The sequence below is a fragment of the Podarcis tiliguerta genome (assembly GCF_965153285.1).
Source record: "Podarcis tiliguerta genome assembly, chromosome: 7".
In the NCBI taxonomy this organism is placed as follows: domain Eukaryota; kingdom Metazoa; phylum Chordata; class Lepidosauria; order Squamata; family Lacertidae; genus Podarcis; species Podarcis tiliguerta.
In genome coordinates this window covers 28638657-28654915 of record NC_139540.1, presented here as the reverse complement: position 1 = coordinate 28654915, position 16259 = coordinate 28638657, and the positions used below count along the sequence as shown (strand labels likewise).

The following is a 16259-nucleotide window of genomic DNA, read 5'->3' as shown; positions in this document are numbered from 1 at the left end:
TACTAACATAAAGTTACCACAGGGAAATGGATCCCATTTAGGTCTCCTCACCCAAACAAAGCAAAACAAAACAAAACAAAACACTTGAAAATGGCTTTTGCATATATGCCCATTGCATATATGCCCCAGGTTTATAACCCATCATCTCCCTCTTGTCTGCAATTTTCAGATCAACCGCCTACAAGACATTGGGGGAGATTAAAGGATTCCTTTTTTATTCACCTCAAAACTGTGTAGGCATTTCCTGTAGGAATAACCATATCTTTCTGAACTTTGGCAGGCATTCTGCACACAAACACACACACCCTGAACACGTGTGTGTGTGATTTGGCCAGCTGAATCCATTCTGGGGGTGCTAGTATACTTGCAAATTTTATCCTTTCTGATAAAACAAAGTTATAGTCATTTTTATTGTTGTTGTTTTAGTTCCCCTGGGAATAATCCTGAAGCATAATTGGAGTCTGTGTCGATTTAGACTGATTCTGAAACACTTCGGACCAAATATTGCTCTGTTATAAAGCACTAAATTAGATTCCAGGTGGAAGTGTGTGGCTTGTGCACACTGTGTGTGTGTGTGTGTGTGTGTGTGTGTGTGTGTAGATGCAAACATATCCATAGATACCATATATATATATATATATATATATATATATATATATATATATGTAAAAATAATCTTTTTATTAAGAGAATACCCAAAGCAGGGTAGAACAGGCAACAGAACTATCTAATAAGAGCCAATGCTATCTATCATCTATCTATATCTATCTATCATCTATCTATCTATCTATCTATCTATCTATCTATCATCATCTATCTATCTATCTATCTATCTATCTATCATCTATCTATCTATATCTATCTATCTATCTCTATCTATCTGTCTATCTATCATCTATCTATATCTATCTATCTATCATCTATCTATCTATCTATATCTATCTATCTATCTATCTATCTATCTCATCTATCTAAAATAAATTTCCTGCTTTTTTGCCACATATAGCAGAAGTCTTTACAGTAAATACAGTAAGTCCATACAGTCTATGTATAGAATTCTATAGCAGAAATCTACACAGTAAATTGCAGCACAATGAAAGCAAGCAACAGAAAATATTTAATGTAGGAGACTAGGACATATTCATAACCTATCAAGCACCTGCATAAACTTGCCCAGAACAGAATAAGGATTCCTGTCTAATCTTTTCACATAAATGTAGGCACAGGAATTATTTGTGGGCGCTATTTCATGTGGAAAACAATGAATTTTTAAAGAAGTTTTTGGATGCTGGTCTTCAGGTAGCAGACTGTAAAAAAAGATCAGACATTCACCAAATGGTCAATCACTTTAAATGAGAAAACAAACAGATCTTTAATATATTCATTGCAAATATACATTTAGTCTTCAGTATGATAATACAACACACAAGCTAACTGAGGCAGAGATAAACAGCATCTCAAAATGTCAATTCATTAGTGCAGAATGTCACGAGAGTCTTGTAAACTCACTAAAGTTCAACAATAGTATTAGATTTAATGAGGCTTTATAGTCTAGGTTTTATGATTTATGCTTGCATGGAATGAAAAATAGGTCACACTTAGTGGTGTGTGTGTGTGTGTGTGTGCCACCTGTATGAGCTGGGCATGTTGGTTCTCAGCAAGTGTGCCAAGATACATACCTGTGCTATGGGCCAAATACCTCTGCAGCATCGCCACTGTATAATTCAGCGAACATGGTCCAGATGTTGGTGACTTACAACTCCCAACCAACGCCATGTTGACTGCTCCTGATATAATGGCTTGTTGTTTTGCACTAATTCATTTATGTCCTCTCTTATCCAGTTTAGAGTATTGGTCTAGATTAGGGAGACCCATGGTTCAATCACCTACTCAGTCATAAAGCTCACTAGATGACCTTGGGTCAATCACCAGCTCTCAGCCTGACCTACCTCACAGGGTTAATATAAAGGGGAAATGTCAGGGTGGCAGCATATATATTGCCCTGATCAATTTGGAAGTATATAAATATACAGGGATATAAATGTAATAAACAAACATTTTCTGCTGAGACATTAAGGCACGTGGTTGAACAAGCCAGAAAGGAGCATTGGCCATTTGTGAACTGAAAAGCATTTATCCTGTGTGTTGGAGATATATTGTGAAGTCAAATGGTGAATGGAAAATTCCGAGATCTGCTGGTTCTCATTAGGACACAAAGGAGCAGTCAATTTAACCTCTCTTACACGATATCATTCGGGTCCTGATGTGGCTGACTTTACCCTACTCTCAGCATGACTCACTTCCAATTAAAAATAAAGCTTCCACTGTTGCCACCACAGGGATTTGGCTTGTGCAACTGCAGTGCTATTTCCAAAGACAAATGAATTCTCCTAGTTTTAGGTGCTTTTAAACAGTTTTATTACATCTCAGATACCAGCAAGCCCCCATCAATTCACAATCCAATTAAATCCATTCCCTACTGCTTGTGATCTTCAAACAAAATCATAACATATTTAAAACTCCTATTTATAAGCCCAATCAGTTGCGGTTGAACTACTAAATATCTGTAGGGCATAAAGCCATATTTCTGAACAGAGTCTGGTGCCTAATAAAGTGAGAGTTATTTTAAGCAAAAATGCAACCGACTGGTTGCTTTAGGATGATAGATGAGTTGATGCTTCTAGGTATCAGATGTCTCAAAATAATCATACTCCTTGGGGAAGAAACTCTTTTGTTAAGCCATTCTTCAATGATGTAATGAAGCATATGGCACTCCTTGCTTTCATGAATTAAAAGGAAAATAGAGTTCTCCATGAACTTATAGAATGTGCTACAGTTTTTTCCCATGCTGTACATTCTTGCAAGTATAAGAAAGTCCGCTGTAAGTGGCTTCTCTGCATACAGAAGGGTGGGGAACCTGTGGCATCCTGATCACAGAATCATAGAATTGTAGAGTTGGAAGGGACCCCATCAGACATCTAGTCCAACACCCCAGATGTTGCTGGACTACAACTCGCATCATCCCTAACCACTGACCATGCAGGTTGGGAATAATGGAACATCTGGAGTGCCCAAGCTTCCCCACTGCTGGTACGCAGCATAGTCAAGCATTTTTTAAATTGAATAATAGAAATTACTGTATTTTTCGCCCCATAGGACACACTTTTCCCCCTCCAAAAATGAAGGGGAAATGTGTGTGCGTCCTATGGGGCGAATGCAGGCATTCGCTGAAGTGTGGAGAGCGAGAGGGGTCAGTGTGCACCGACCCCTCTCGCTCTCCAGGCTTCGCGCAGATCTCCGCAAGCCTGCGCCGGGCTCCCGCGGCTTGCGGAGAGTTGCCTACATGCCGAAGCAGAGCAATATGTTTTGCACCAGCTTGGCTGCAAGAGATGCTGAAAGGAGGCTTACAAGACACCACCCAACCATCTTAGGGGCTACACTCTGATTTCTATAGGGTTTACTCCTTAGCCTTTTCCTCTTCTAAAGATGTCCCAGAAGGCAGCAGGTTCAGATCTTTCTTCAGGGTTTTCTCCTGAAGCCTTTCTCTCACCAATGAGTAGAGTCACAAGGCCGCAGAGGTTTAGGATCAGTTTTCCTTCAATAATAATAATAATAATTTATACCCTGCCCATCTGGCTGGGTTTCCCCAGCCATTCTGGGCGGCTTCCAACAAAAGATTAAAAATACATTAAAACATCAGTCATTAAAACTTCTCTAAACAGGACTGCCTTCAGGTGTCTTCTAAACATCAGATAATTGTTTATTTCTTAGACATCTGATGGGAGGGCATTCCACAGGGCGGGCGCCACTACCGAGAAGGGCTACTACATGGGCTACCTTCCCAGGTTAACGAGGCCCATGTACCACTCAGTTCCCTCTACAGCATGTGCAGAAACTGCATTCTCAACTATTGGACCCACTATTGGTCTCATCCACTCAATCTCCTGGAGCCTGTCTTCACACGCAGTGGAAATCTCTTAACTCACCCAGGGTATTCTTACAGAGTATTCTGGGAGGTTTCAACATTCATCCACTGTTCTTTAAATATTGCCATTTCTGATGCTGAATTTATAGACAATTACTCTTCTGCATAGATACTGGTCTGTCTATCTTACATGGAATGCAAAAGAGCATTGCTGGCAGATGATTGTGAAAGCTGAGAAAGTGAATGAAGCCCAAATGTCATTGATGTTATTATTTTGTCCTATAACAGTTTTGTTAAAAGGGGACAGAGTTGGTATCTGGTTCAGTCACTGGGACTGGTCTTTGTGATGTGCCCTGTTGTTGCTGGTGAGAAGCTGTTTTAGGTTTGGGGATTGTCCAAGGCCTGTAAGAGGTTGTAGATCTTTGTTGATAAGTTTGTTTCAAATGGATCTCTATGGACTGTGCCTTGCAGACATTTAATTTTTCCACACATCTGTTGTTTGTCCTGCCTACCAACTAAATGGAAATTCTAGAAATGTATAAAGCGGCAGTATCTCAATTTCATGTGCTTTAAGGAAAGTGGAAGATAGGTCACCAAGCATTTTAAAATAGCAGTTCTTTCTAGAAATCATCATGCTGAAAGATCAATAAAACTGTCAGCTCCTGTAACCAATAGTGAAAGAAATACATTGCAGATGAAACTTCAGATATCATTATTGAACCTTTTAATTCTACCCCCTCCATCCCAGTCCAGCATGTGCAAAGAAGAAGAAGCAGGCAATTGTAAATTGCATTCAGTTTCCATAATACATTTAGATTGGGTGCACTCAGACAAGGGAACACAGAGGGCTTTTTAAAAAACACATTTGGCTTGAATACTGTACCTTGTAATCTGATATATCACCAAGGTATGGTTCTGATAGAGAAGAATGAGCCATTTCAGTTAAAGAATCCTTGATCTCAGATAAGCATTCATGCTGGACCGCTATAACATGTTTCACAATTTACTGACTGCACCATTAAAGCCGCGCTTGCTTGCTTCATTCTGCAGGAGCACAATGGGTGGGAACTGACATAATTCAGTCAGATGGGCACTACAGAGCTTTTATCCCACTGCCATTTATCATGAATGGTTATTCTGAAAGCGAAGGCAGAAAAAGGAGAAAACCTGTCTTCGTCCAAATTTTGAATGTAAGGTTTAGCAACGTTTAGCAAATATTTTTCCTTTAATGTGTATACCCATTTTTTTTCCTTCCTTGCTTTTGCCATTACTATCATTTTACCTGAATTTGGTTTTAAATGAGAGACATATTCATCCATTCTTGGTGTTTAGGGATAGGTGTCCAATGGACTGCTATGATCTAAATCATAGTCTTACTTGAAATGTCCATCTTTATTTAAACAAAAGCGTGGATTCCGGGGGGCTGTGTGTGTGTGTGTGTGTGTGTGTGTGTGTGTGTGCATGTGTGAAAGATCTTCCAGGCTGCTTAAAATGACTGATGTTCATTCTTTCATCTTCCCAGCTACAACAAAATATGTCTCTCCTGTATCAGCCTCTACAGCCAATAGGAGCCAACTCCTAAGGGCCAAGGGGGCCTTTGCCCCCAATAGAATATTTGAGGGGGCCAGCCCCCCCCCCCAAGGTTGATGGTCATTTCCATTCAGCTGGTGTGCATACACTGTATCATGTGATGAATTGTATGGGGTAGGGCTTACCCCCCCCAATATTTTGTTCAAGTTGACACTCCTTCTACAACCTTCTCATAGCAGGTGCTGTAACTCTTCAATGGTTTGACTTAATCCCTGTAGGTGTACTCTTCTGTGAAGTGAAGGCCCAAGACAGGTGTTGATCATCATGTGAGCTGCGCACAGGTGGTCTGAAGCGAGCTACTGCCATTCCTGTGGAGCCTCCTTTTATTGAGACAATATGCAAGCTAGGCAGGTACATTTTGGGCTGTGACCTTTACACATCTTCCGTCCCGATATCGTGGGGTGGTACAAAGCTATTTTGGCACCTGTTCCACAGCGCCATTTTCCCCTTGCACAGTGTATGACGAATGGAGACAAAAGGTCTCAGGGAAAAAGTTCACAGACAGGACACTGCTGACTGCTGAGACCGCAAAAGGTCAGACACAGGGGACGATGTTCCAGGCAGCCATGACTTGTCTGAGGGGGAGTTTTTCCTGCACCCCAGGGTTACGCGTGCAGGCAGACTGTGGCTGCCTGCTGGTGGGGAGTGTGCTGCCTCCAGACCCCACTCCCTGCTCCGCGATATCCCTATACTTCTGTTGTCTTCTGATCAACCATTCATGTTTTAGAACTTGGCAGTACAGTACTATTGATATGGTTATAGAGCTATTGCTAAATTAATCCTGCACAGTAACATCAGCATCAGGAAAGGTCTGCTGGATCAAATGATCTACTCCAGCACCCAGTTTTCTATAGTGCCCAACCTATGGTAAGCCCAAAGCAATTTCACCATCCTGCTGTGGTTTCCCAGTGAATCATATTCAATTCATGTTGCTTCTGGTCCTCAATTTGGTTTTCTTACATGTATACCTCACCTTTCTTCCATCATGAAACCTAAGGTGGCACATTCTGTTGTGTTTTTATACATTCTGTTGGAAGCTGCTTGGAGTGTGTGGGGCAACCCAGTCAGATGGGCAGAGTACCAAAATAAATTACTATTATTTGATTTCTTGGAAGCCTTCCTTCCCGAGGAGGAGACCCACAACTTCTTAGCATTAGCAAGGGGGTGGCCTCATGTGCTTTCTGGCCATAATCTGTGCTCTCCGAAGATAGTAACAGAAAAATGAGAGTCAATATTCATATGTGCTACCCAATATACCAATAAAATGACAGTTTGCCTTTTCTAAGGGAGGCCCATTGAATTTGTCACCTCACGGTCTGATAGCCATGCATTGCAACCTACCAGATATATTTTAGAAGCCTGTAATGCTAGGGTTGGGACGCGGGTGACGCTGTGGGCTAGGACTTGCTGATCAGAAGGTCAGTGGTTTGAATCCCCGTGAAGGGGTGAGCTCCCGTTGCTCGGTCCCTGCTCCTGCCAACCAAGCAGTTTGAAAGCACGTCAAAGTGAAAGTAGATAAATAGGTACCGCTCTGGTGGGAAGGTAAATGGCGTTTTTGTGCGCTGCTCTGGTTTGCCAGAAGCATGACCTGGAAGCTGTACGCTGGCTCCCTCGGCCAATAAAGCGAGATGAGTGCTGCAACCCCAGAGTCGGCCATGACTGGACCTAATGGTCAGGGGTCCCTTTACCTTTACCTAATGCTAGGGTTGCCATGTATCTGGAATTTCCCAGACATATTTGGAATACTGCACTCACAAGTATTGACCGTGTGGAAATTGGTGGAATTGTCTGGGAAAATCCAGACGTATGGCAACCCTTGTTAGAACTGCCATTTTTGCCCCCCTCCTTAAAAAAAGCTCAAAAAATGGTGGGTTGGTTTTTGCAATTTTGTCCAAAAAAGCTCAACCACTTTTCTGTCTGGATTTTTCATTTTTGAAATATGGCAACCCTATGTAATGCTGCTAAATGAAGCACCTGATAGAGCACAGTATACCATGTATGGCCCCATAGCCCTGGCACAGCAGAACAACAGCAACAAAAATACAAGGAATTTGGGTGTGTTCGGATTATTAATGTAGTTAAATCCAGTCTCTGAACCCATGAAGAGTTTGATAAAGAAGATTTCAGTCTGCTTGAACTAAGCAGGGACATATTTATTCCAAGGAATCAATTAATCAGCACATTTGTTGACACAACACACAACCGCTTCCCTGCACAAGGTGTACCAGAGGGAATTAGGCAATAAATAAAATTTGACTTTGATCTCACTTAAACAAGGCATACCTTCCTCCACCCTCTCCCTTAATTTATCATATTTGATTTCAGCCAGCAAAAACTCCCCCCGCCCCTAGATTCTAGCAGGATATATTCTTGAAGAACATGAGAGTGGAAGTACCAGTCATGAAGCAATGATTAACCGCTTATGGGGAGAATGACAAGGGCTTAAGAATAACTCAGAGTACCACATGCAGAGTATGCAAGGTCCGGCTCCTAGACTATTTTATTACAGAATGAATTTGAGCAAGGACATGGTGATCATAAGAATACGTAGCCAGAATAACAAAAATTGCAGAAAGCTTCATAAGTAGTGTGATTTTCTCCTATTACAGAAAGAGCAAAAGATCGCCAGAAAAGTCTGTCGGGATTTTAAAATATGGCAAGGATAATTAATTGATGGTGGAGGTAGAGAAATCGTTGCTTTTTTAAAAAAAATGTTTTTCTTTTTGAGCTCGCAAAGGACTAAGAAAGAGCAGAAGCCAAGGAGGCGTGTTAGAGTGCTTGGCCCCAGGGAGGCAAGGCTGCAGGATGGAATGAGCATCATGAAACTGGCGGTTAATTGAGATGCCTACTGAGCAATACATACTTTTATTAGGAAGGGCAGAGTGGAGTCCATAAGATGCCACAGTTATTGAAAATGTGCACCCTCTTTTCATTTTCCTTTCTTCTTCTGTTATCTGCTGTGGGATCAGAATTTTTTTACCCACTACAAAAATTGCCCAAAGACCTGCCCTTGCTGGTCACAGATTGTCGTTGCCTCCCACTCAGCAGTTTAACAGGGTAATTAAGATCTCTGGACATGAAAAGCACCTGGAAACGAGAAGCCACAGGGAGCTGATGAACGCCACTAGGAGCTTTCTAAATGAAGAGCAAGTGCTGGCATAACAAGTGCCCCAATTCAGTCACCAGGTCCATCACACAATGAGCTAACTCCCCAGAAACCCTCCGTTGTTTGCTCAGCAGCAGGCCCTGGTGTCCTCCATGCGCTGGAGAAGAAGGTCTGCAGTGGGGAGTCCTGTAGTACCATTTAGAACCCCCACCCCTGATCAGGGTTCTAACCTGTGCCATTCAGAGAACCTGTGGAATTACAGCAATCCCCCCACTGTAGATATTCACCCTCCAGCACATGAAGGGTGGCTGAACAAGGCATAAGGATGTGATGGAGGTGGCAGGGCCAGAAATGGCACCTTGACCTGGTCTCTCCTCATCAAATGAACAAAGCTTTTTTCTGACTTTGATTTTGAGGAAAGGAAGTGGAAGGAGCAGGCACACCACCTGTAGTGGCCAGAGGTGTTGTCAGTCCCCTCAATATTCATTAGCAGGGGGCTCAGCCCCCTGAATATTGAGAGGGCAGAGGAGGCCCAACCACTGAGCAAGATGGCACCAGCTTACACTGCATCTCCTGAAACTGCGCAGGTCAAGGCAGCTGTCTGCTAGGCTGTGACAGTCAAGCCTGTATGGCACTGGAAGACGTGTGTGACTTCACACAATCCGTGTTGTGCACATGATGTCACACACACACGTGCCTGCATCTCCAAGCTTGGGGACTACCTGGGGCCTGAGGAAGGGAGATACCTGAACTTTCTACCCTATGTGATCTCCAAAAGTCTATCCAGAAAGTTTGGTGAATTATCTGAAGAGTGTGGGATAGGGCATTGCAGGAATCTGAATCTGGATTGCTGATCATGACAGTGTTGCTGGGAAAGACTCCTTGGTCAGTCCTTTGGGGGCTACATGCCAACAGTAGGTGTGGCCATTTCATACCCTGGCATGCAAATATGCACAAGATATACATAGGCCCTTTCCTCAGTTGATCTGTGCACTCTCCATTTCTCAAATGAGCAGTCTAGTGACTGGGACTATTGGTCTGACTCAAAAGCAAAGTCAAGTATACATTGGCCAAGATATGTCATCCCCCTCCTTTTTTTTAATGGCACAGAGAGTTCTTCAACTTCTTGGTGCTTTTAACTTAGCAACAGATCTTCTTAATGACTTCTGAAACTAACATGCTATTTTTAGAACTTCCCAATTATTTACATCATGGTGTTTCTCTGGGGCAGGAGGTGTAATGAGGTCAGTAAAAAAATAAAAAAACCACTCCATTATTAGGGATCTTTAATCTTCAGCCATGTACTTATGACAGATTGGGAAAGGGAAGCTGTTAGTTCTGGAACTTGCATAATGCAATGCAGTAGAGAAATATAGAAATTATAGGAGGTTGTTGTTGTTTTTTGCTGTCTTTAACTCCTCCATGCACACACTCACAGACACACACCTAAGAAACTGCACAGTTCAGCTAAGCCCATAAACATCCTAGCAAAAGTGTATACAGCCTGCATTCAAAATAAGTGGTAGACAATGCAGTCCTATGCATGTTCACTGCTCAGATGTAAGCCTCATTGTGTTCAATGTTATTTACTACAGGAGTTAAGCATTTACAGTGGTACCTCAGGTTACAGATGTTTCAGGTTACAGACTCCGCTAACCCAGAAATAGTACCTCAGGTTAAGAACTTTACTTCAGGATGGGAACAGAAATCACACGGCGGCGGTGCAGCAGCAGCGGGAGGCCCCATTAGCTAAAGTGGTACCTCAGGTTAAGAACAGTTTCAGGTTAAGAACGGACCTCCAGAACGAATTAAGTTCTTAACCCGAGGCACCACTGTATTCTGTATTCAATATGGGAGGGCCAACCCTGCCCTGAGAGTTGAATAAGGAAATTCTCAGTGAAATTCTGATTTTTACCAGTTGGGAAACCGAGACTGAGAGATGGTGATTTGCGCGTGTAGGTCCCCAGGCCACCCCTCAAATAACTTCACACATAACACGTAATTTAGTTTTGGTTTTTGGGCACTATTTTGGCCACAACTTTATTAAAATACAAAATCAGTGAGTGGTTGTTTAGACATTGGTTATGACTATCTGTCCCCCCCGCCTGGGACAGAACTGGCATCCCGAGGTCCGATCGGTAGCCAGTAGAAGAGAAAGTCAAACTGGGGGGTCACCTGAGCTAAGCGTCGGACCCACGCCGCTCTCCCCAGCAGCTCCCCGAAAGCTTGCCATAATCCTATGACAAGGATTGCCCGGTCCTATGACAAGGATTCCCATGACAGGGATTGGGCGGCCCTGGTCCCATGACAGGGATTGGACGAAAACATGGCAAGCCCCAGGATTCCTTTAACAGAATTCCCTTCAGCGCAGTAGGAGGGGCAGGCACCGCCTGTTCAGACCCCTCCACCACCAGCAGATTATAACCAATGCCTAACCGCAACCTTACAAGTTGTGACGAATTGCAGAGTAGTAGGCAAAAACCAAATGGCACAGCCAATCACCAAATGGCAAAATTCCTACTAGGCCCCTGCGCCAAGGCAGACGACCCCCATGACAGGCAAAGCAAGGTCAACCGGAAAAGAGGGCGGGTGGGCGGGTGATCCGATGCACTCTGCAAAGAGAAAGAGAAACCAGAGTGCACCAATATTTAAAGACTATGGTCCCACCCACCCAATTTGCAACATATAATTTGCCCCAGCAACCCGGGTTTCCAATCACAAATGCCAGGCAATAACTATTAACCAGCCTGGCAACAAGAGGCCTGGCCCGGTGGCCCACACCGCAACACGTGCTCTCATTTATTGGAGAACACGCTTTGCGCGTGTAGGTCCCCAGGCCACCCCTCAAATAACTTCACACATAACACGTAATTTAGTTTTGGTTTTTGGGCACTATTTTGGCCACAACTTTATTAAAATACAAAATCAGTGAGTGGTTGTTTAGACATTGGTTATGACTATCTGTCCCCCCCGCCTGGGACAGAACTGGCATCCCGAGGTCCGATCGGTAGCCAGTAGAAGAGAAAGTCAAACTGGGGGGTCACCTGAGCTAAGCGTCGGACCCACGCCGCTCTCCCCAGCAGCTCCCCGAAAGCTTGCCATAATCCTATGACAAGGATTGCCCGGTCCTATGACAAGGATTCCCATGACAGGGATTGGGCGGCCCTGGTCCCATGACAGGGATTGGACGAAAACATGGCAAGCCCCAGGATTCCTTTAACAGAATTCCCTTCAGCGCAGTAGGAGGGGCAGGCACCGCCTGTTCAGACCCCTCCACCACCAGCAGATTATAACCAATGCCTAACCGCCACACGAGCTCTAACGCTCGCCGCCAACCACTCACAAACCCAACCATGAACCCAATTTACTAGCCACCACATCCAGCCAAACATCATTCCCCAAATTGGAGAGGTGCACTCCATCTGCCCGGTAAAGGGCCTCAGCCTTAAAATTAATGTCTGGGTGCGAAATCACCAAACCACCCAGCTCCAATACCTTCACTCAAACAGCAGAGTTAATGCGCTTCCTGGCCCTTACAGCGGCCTCCGGGCGGGAACACCGCGCCAGGTTTGCCTCTGCAACCGGTGAGACCAAATTATTCTCACTGAAGGTAATAAGGCTGCCAATGCCTCCAAATCCCTTGGATTGAGGTGCGCAAAGCAAGGCAATCAATAGTTGCCACATCATTTTTTCCCAGCTGCACCACTATGGCCTTCCTATGACAAGGATTGCCCGGTCCTATGACAAGGATTCCCATGACAGGGATTGGGCGGCCCTGGTCCCATGACAGGGATTGGACGAAAGCAGCCGGTGACCAATCAGCGGCATAAACTCTCCCCATGACATTCCGCGTCTGGAAAAACATGACACTTGCACGTGCTGTGGGAGGCTGAGACACGCTCCCCTTGCAGACTGCCTCGCTCTGCTGCCAGCCCAATGAACGATGCTGTGTCCCACTATCCAGACGCGGACCAGCGTGGGATCTACAAGGGTTGAAACAACAAGCATTAGTACCAAACTCAGCATTTTGTTTCGCACATAACCCTTGAAAGCATACGATTTCCATCTCCCCAAATCCTATATCCTGGCGGCTGAGAAGCCCCAATGGGCTGCCATAGTCGCTGCACCTATGCGAAAGGAATGAGGAGCGAAACCAGAGGCCGAGATCCCCAAGCAGAGATGGCCTTACGTATGACTTATGTGAACTGGTGTCGTGCCAAAGGGTGACCATTTTATTGCATGAGTAGGGGGCTGTCCCCAGGAGGTCTCAAGGCCAAGTACTTCCTTACATCCTTGACCGGGAACGGGCCCACCTCCCCAGTCACTGGGAGGCGGACAACCTCCCCCCGACCCAGCTGGTCAGTTTTTGGAGTTGTGCACTACAAGTCTCAACTCCAAAAGGGAAACACATATATCCCGAAGCAGCAACTCACGAGAACCAGCAACTTCTAGAATCGGGCCAGCCCCCAGGGGAACGAAAAGCCAAATATTTCTAGAATACAATAACAGGGCAAGGGCCCACCTTACCTGTGACTGGAAGCCCGATGATGGCAACCCTGCCCACTAGGTCTGACTTAGAGCTCCAGACACTTATGACAAGCTCCAAAGCAGATAAGGAAACATCCAGAGGCAATAAGCCTCCAAACTCTCAGCCCCGTGCTGGCTCCAACACAATTTCCCCAACCCTCAGTACACCAAAATTACAATGGAATACTGAAAGAAGTCTCGTCTAGAACTAGAACTAGGAGACAAGTATTAACTTGTTGCGGATACTGCATAGGTCAAGATTGACCGGCTTCCTGCCTGCAGTCCTGTGAAGGCTGGAGCCTTTACCAACTTTCCGAGACCCTGCGCACGACACACTTTTAGAAGGGTCTCTGAAAAATTAAAGCTTTACTCCAGCAGACATTGCAGCGGACTGAATTCTGATAGTTTTAACAGTGCATCCGATCTGCAGCAGGTGGGCGAATTACTGCAGGTCCTGCTCAGAGAATGGAGGCAAGTTCCTCTGAATGGCCGAGGACTGCCAGCTAAACGCTAAGAAATCAGTCCAGGCCTTCTCATAAGACCTGAAAGCAGAAGGGGAAATGTAAGCTACTCCTCCTCTTAATTATCAATTGTTGCCAAAGCGCCACAGGAGCTCCAGAAAATCCGGCTATAGCTGGGCGTCCAGAGCCCAGGATCTGAAGCTCTCCAACTGAAAACGGGATATAGTGACAGCGAAAACAATAGATGATCCCGTAATAAAGCGAGCAGAAACGCAATATTAAACCTTAAGCAGTGCAGCTGGAAAGCACATAAAAGGGGGGCGGAGACTGCCGAAGCATGAGGACCATTTTGCCAGGACCCTCACACTGACTGGTTATCAGACCAAGACAGACCCGACGGTCCCTGCACTCCTCAGTCCAGATGTGCGCTGACACTACAATGGGGAAAACTCAAGAAAAGTTAGGTCACATGTGATTGCCTTGCCCTGCCAGGCTCAAGGCCACTATACAGGATGATGAAGGGACCCAGGGCCATGAGACCACCTGGCCAAGCAGGAATGGAAGGGGCAGCCTGGAACAACCACCCTGCATGCCATTTGTATTTTATTTTATTTTTTAAAACTGACCTAGCAATGATAGAATCTGACAAAGCAACATTTGCTATCAGAGGAAGTATTACAAGAATAACGTCCTTCACGGCAAACAGTTTTTCCACAGGCAAGCAGAGGTATGAGCAACGGTATCCAGCTAGCCCCCAAATACGTTAAAGGGGCAGTGGAGCCACTGTCCTAACCACTGGGAACACCCAGCTCCTCAGGGAATAAAAGGGGCGTACAGTAAGCCTTAGCAGAGGCTGATGTCACATGAACCAGCCAGTAAGATAATCCAAATAATGGTACCCCCAGTTAAACGAGTCTTGACTCGCAATGTTCAATCCAGAAAGATGCTAAAGGACTCGAGTGCTGCACAGCCTATAGTGCAACCCATTGGCATCGCCTTATAAATGCAAGGACCATCCAATTAAAGCCCAACTGCATATAATCTAGAGGGTGAACCGGCAGCAGCCTAACAGCCAATTCAATATCGCATAATGCCAACCAGGCCCTCATCCAATTTGTTGGTAAGCTCAACTGCCTGATCCAAAGATGCATATTTCACGGAACAATTCCAGAGAGTCATTCACTGAGGTGCCTATGGGATGCGATAAATTATAAGGGGGATTATATGTGGCTTTCTTAGGGACGATCCCCAAAGGGGATAAATGAAAATAGGAATAGCAGGAGAATCAAGGGGATACCTCCATACGTCCCAATGAAAGCTGCTTCCTAACCTTCTTACTTGCTACCACAGGTAGCTCTCTGACTGGCTTTGAGTTGCTGTGTTCTGAGCCACTGGCTGAAAAGCCAGAGGAATCCCAAACCTTGGGAAAAACCCTTCTCACAAGCACAAAACCACTGACCCATCTAGATAACCTTTTAGCCAGGTTTTCAAGGAAGATATTTTTATGGAAATATGGGTGAGAGGTATTGAGTTATTGCTTGCTAGTCCCCAGCCCCCACTTGGGCAGAATGCCCTGCCTTGAGTTGCCACCATGATGTGTAAATTTACAGGGCCTACGCCGGCCAGAAACCCTAAAAAGTCCCAACAAAGCTGCTGCCGGGCCAGCTTCCTGCATACAGCTTAAGATTCTATTGCTCAGGGAATTTCCATTTGAAATGTGGAGCTGCACAAGTGGTCCACATGTCCCCGTCCCTGTGATCCTAGCAAGCTGAGGGGATAATGGCAGCCCTGCATCTAACATTCCCATAGTGAACTGCAACTTAAAGAATAGTGGGGTGGAAGGGACCCTGAGGATGATCTAGTCCACTCTCCCACAATATAATAATAATAATAATAATAATAATAATAATAATAATAATAATAATAATGATGATGATGGTGATGTATTTGTACCCCGCCCATCTGGCTGGGCTTGCTCAGCCACTCTGGGCAGCTTCCAACAACAGATTAAAATACAGTAATGCAGCAAACATTAAAGGCTTCCCTAAACAGGGCTGCCTTAGACGTCTTCTAAAAGTCTGGTAGTAGACATCTGATGTTGACGTACCTGCAAGGAGGTGTAAGCATCATCCCTGCTCCCCTTTTCCCTGCTCCTGGATCGCCATCTCTGAAGATGCTTCCTTCTGGAATAAGGCACCTAGGCCATCAGCAAGTCAACCTCTGCAGGAGAAGCAATCTCTGGAGGCATCTGCAAAGGCTCTGTCATAGTCTGCAAAAAACTAAATGAGAGGAACTGGTGAAACCAATGCTTTGTGCACCACATGGGGAAGCTATTCAGGCCGGAAACGCTGCCAGAGGCCATCAAATTCTAGGGCCAAGCGGGCCAAGCCTTAAGATCACCTGCTAGGCCAGACATAAATGTTTCCAATGACTTAACAAACTCGAGGCAGCCCACCACCTGTCCAGGTACACCTGTTTGCCCTTTAGAGGGAAGCACGCCCTCAAGAAACCCAAAGTTCTTTTTAGGAGCAATATCACAAGTGGGCCGAACTACCAAGCAACAGAATAGTCCAAAAGGAGCAGCTTGTTTTGTTATGTGATAACAATGGCTAAGTGGGGGATATGAACCCTGTCTCCCAGGTCCTAGTCC

The 16259-nt window shown here is 44.9% G+C and overlaps 1 long non-coding RNA gene across 1 annotated transcript in view; it reads right to left on the bottom strand.

The window, feature by feature from the left end:
- The window catches only part of LOC310682580, a 49914-nt gene extending 34143 nt beyond the window's left edge, over positions 1 to 15771 (bottom strand). The window contains exons 1-2 of the long non-coding RNA XR_014514018.1: positions 15717 to 15771; positions 12520 to 12604 (exon numbers count right to left, since the gene is read on the bottom strand). This is a non-coding gene — a long non-coding RNA (uncharacterized lncRNA). The remainder of the gene's footprint in view (positions 1 to 12519; positions 12605 to 15716) is intronic.
- Positions 15772 to 16259: the final 488 nt, after the last annotated feature.